Here is a 4,362-nt window from a genome sequence, read left to right as displayed (position 1 = left end):
AAGGAATGTCTGGCAATGTTTTGATGTTTCCTCTCAACAGAAGCAGGTCTCACAGAAAAGTCACCTCCAAATTTAGTGTCCATCAAGCCATCTCAGAATCAACATTTACCAGTTCTTCCACTGAACATTCTATGTAAGGCTTGTAATTAAAAGAAATATTTCACCCCTTCTAATTTTCTTTTTATTTCAATCAACTTCTGACTTTGCCTTAGTCTGTCTTGCTAAACTAGTGGGATTTTCCCAACGTAGACAGCTGATACTCCAAAAAACACAAGGCAAGATAAGCCAAGAAAGCCACCTGCAGACTTTAGGCATAATCCTTAAAAGAAGGCGTATTAACCAGCAACCTAAAAAAGAGAAAGTACAGAAGTCAAAATAAATAGATGACATTGCAATTCTTCAACCTGTTGCACACAAGAAGACAAGAATGAATTTGTGCAAAAGGCAAGGGGAAAAAAACCTGCAATAGATGAGATTTGAGTGAAATCAGTTTTGTTTGTGCTACACTAACTGTTTGTTGACAACTCATAATGGTTATCAGTGCCTGCACAATTAGGAAGTAAAAGAGCACAAATAATACGTGCTTTCAACACTGCACCAGACAAAGGTTCTGAATTTACAGAGGTTGGAAAATGAAGGGACCACATCCTACAAAGGTCCCCATTTGAGGCAAGAAGGATAACTTCAGTATAAAGTTCACCAAGGAAAGGAAACTAAAGGTTCTTCAGGATTTAGAAAACTAAGAGCCTATCAACAAAGTTCAATGACATACAGTGGAGGAGAGACATGCATAATTTAAGGAAGGAAAACCTGAAAAAACAGGGAAAAGACTAGCCAAAATGCCCTCCTACAAACGGAAACAGCAGAAGACAGGCATATCATCTTGAAATCTTTAGATTTGCTGTCTGACAACAGGTAGGCAAGAGTTGATTGTGAGTAGAAAGAAATTTACAGTTAGTGGTTTGTTGTTGTTTTTTTTTTTTTTTTTTTCAGGACACTTGTTTAACGTAAGTTGAACAAGAAACGGTGAGTGAGAACAAATGATGCAAAGACATGGGACAACTAAAATTGAGATATAACAGGATTAAGAAGGGACAAAGAACTATGAGGCAGAAAGGCAGGAGAGTTGGAAGAAAGTGGAGTAATAAAGAGAAATATTAAACTTCCTTATTATCAAGTCTAATCAAAGACTGCCCTACATAAGTAGGACACTGATTGCTGTACCATATTCCTGCAAACTCAGCTGTATCACCAACTGGGGGTTCTGTAAGTACAGCGCTATAACTAAGCACTACCAGGGCCCAGGAACAAACAGTTTCTTTGTTTGCAGATTACAATGCAGTGCTGAAGTGAGTACAGTGGGTATCCTCCCCTCTCAGAAGCATCAGCCACCTGAAATCACCAGAGGGAGAATTCCAGGTGTAATTGCAACAAAATATTATTCACAGGCTCAAGCCAAGATTAAGATTCCACTGTGCACGTTGTAAAAAAAACAATTAAGAAAGTTCATGGCTAGAGGGCATACAATCCAGGCATATAAATTAAGGAGGAAGTGGGTGAGCTGAGTTTTTTTCTCCAAGACTCACACAACAGGTTACCTGCAGCACTAGGAATAAGACCCAGGGCAACAGAATGACATTTAGGGGGGTTTATCTGAAGCATACTCTTCAGTAGCCTGAAAATCCTACTAGCACTATATCTAGCCAAGGATTGCTATTTCTACACAACATGCAAGCAGTCCAACGTGTAACACCATCAAAAGCCATATGTTCAACAAAACATCAATCTAGAAAAAGAATTGGTTTTCCAATCAAGTTTTTCCCTTTTATAGCTTAATCAATGATTCCACTTCTCCACAGCAGCACACACGACCAGAAATCCATCATTCAAGAGGAGATTCAGTAATAAGAGCTCAGGTCACAGCAGGAAAAAGATAAATGTAGGTCTGTGTATGTACTGCTCAATCAAGAGCCTAAAGCCACTACTGAAGTTATTAGGCTCAATGAAGCGGCAAAGAAACTAAAAGGCATACGAGGCATGGAGAGGATTTAGCTCCTATCAATGCCAGTGGCAGCAGTCACAGCCCTGCTCCAAGCCATCTCAGTGCCTGAACACAGGAGGCAGTAAAACAGGAATGTCACTGCATATGCAGCTATTGGATCCTCGCTGAAACCCCCCTTGCCCAAGAAGAGTAAAACAAATTCACGTAGGAAAAAGGCTGCGAGGGCAATCGGAATAGAGAATTTATCACATGAGAAAAGATAAAAAAAACGTTCATCTTGCACAGCCTTGCAAAACCAAATCTGACAAGAGAGAGCATGATTGTTATCTCTAAATATGCATTAATACAGTGTCAAGAAGGGAGAAGTGTGATTTAGGCTCAAGGACTGTGCTGACTCACTCACAAACAAATTGGCACAAATTTGCCACAACTAAGCTTAAGCTAGAAATCACCTCTAAAAGAGGAGAATAAAGACTGCAGCAGCAGACAACTTCACCCTGGAGAACATCTCATGGGGTACTCTGTTTCCCAGAAGATAAAGGTGCCTACAAAAACAGTAAGCTGTGCAAGAAAGCTGTCTGAAGCCACATCCCACCATGGGCTGCATCTCAGAAACAGTCCTGACAGAAGAATATCTCCAACAATGGGTTCATCCACTTACACAACAATACATGAAGAAAAGATGGAAAAAAAAAAATGTAGGATGCCAACAAAAGAGCAAGTTCCATTCTGCAAGAACCAGAGTTCCTGAGGAAACACAATAAGAGCAGTTGGTTACAGTAAAGCAAAAGTCTCTCACAGAGTCTTACCCTGTTAAATACCGGCAGCATCATGTAGAGCTTTTCCTCCTGTTCTTTCTGGGTCATATGCCGGGGAGGGTGGCAGAGCTCTGTGAAGAGGCGCCGCAGGTGCATCAGCCCCAGCGCATTGTCCTGGGGGCTGCACTCCTCCTGCCGGGGCCGGCCCATGATCCTCTTCACCATATTCATCCTGACTGGCTTCTGGAGCTCCCCTGCGTCCTGTGCAGAAACAAACACAAACCACTGAGTGCAAGAAAGTCAGGAGCCATTCCATCGCAGCTTGTAAATGCACAGCAGCCCCTCTTGCCACAAGAAGTTCCATGCCACAGTTAGCACCGTTAGGTAATTGTACGTGCCAGGAATTGATTAGCACGTGCCTGCAGGATTTGAAGCAAACAGTTTGCAACAGGGCAACACCCAAAACCCTCCAGCACCAATCACAGCTGCACAGCAAAACACCTCGGTGCAGTTTCTGAGATGGTTTTTGTGATTCTTCAATGCTCATCTCAGAGCGCTTACAGAAATACAATTGACGTGTTGCAAAGTATTCTCAAAATAAGTCTAGAATACAATTAGTACCAGTTCCATACGTTACACTGTAACCAAACAAGGCCTTCACACCTTCTGGGACATTGACTTTATCAATACAAAGGCACAGGTAGTTTTTTTCCCCTTGACTTCCATGGGGCAAACAGACATTGCTTTCCTACAGACTTACTGCTGACCTCACACCACAGCTGTCCAATCCCCAGGAAAGCTCCCCCCACCATCTCCCTCCTGGTGCACAAGAAGCTCACTGTAACACTTCTCACTGATAGCAGGTAGCGCCTGTGCGCAGCCCTGCACCGCTCTGCAAAGCAAATGGGCCACTCTCTTCTGCACCTGAGACTGAAGTCTGAACGAGGATCTTAGAAGGGAATTGAGTGGCTCAGAGTAGATCAATCACTCAGATGGAGCCTGTGGTTCACTACTGCAAAAGGGACCATTGTTCTGCTCACCTTCATATATGGGAAGGAGTGAAGGGGAACAGAAAATGATTTCTATATGTGAATTTATGGAGACCAAAAAATGAAAGAGTCAATGGAATTACAGCGTCCACTTCTCAGTGCTTAAAGACTGTTGAAAAACTGAAGAAGGTCAGTAAAAGCGATAAAAATTATTCAAGGATAGAAAATGCCTTACAGCAAGAAATGTCAAGAAGCTGATCTATTTAAATTACCAAAAAAAGAGGTCATCATGAAGGGTCAATTATGAAAAGGAGAAGTGATTATACCAAAAATGCTTCGACTGGAATAACAGAGGGAAATATCACTTACTGAGGAACCATTAAACCCAGAGACAAAGTCATAAGACAGCAGCTGGGGAAAAAAAGAGGGGGGAGGAACATACCCATTACAAACTAGAATGAAGTTTCTAATACTGAAGATAATTAACCAACTGCCGGTAGGAGGAATTTAACAAGAACTACATCTTCTGCCTAAGCCAAAATGAAATACCCTTCTGGAATGTATTGGTAAAACTGTATTTTAATCTCAGGTTAAAAATAATAATAATTAAAAA

Source organism: Meleagris gallopavo, chromosome 4 (assembly GCF_000146605.3).
Source record: "Meleagris gallopavo isolate NT-WF06-2002-E0010 breed Aviagen turkey brand Nicholas breeding stock chromosome 4, Turkey_5.1, whole genome shotgun sequence".
NCBI classification, from domain to species: Eukaryota; Metazoa; Chordata; class Aves; order Galliformes; family Phasianidae; genus Meleagris; species Meleagris gallopavo.
Note: the sequence above shows the minus strand (reverse complement) of the source record.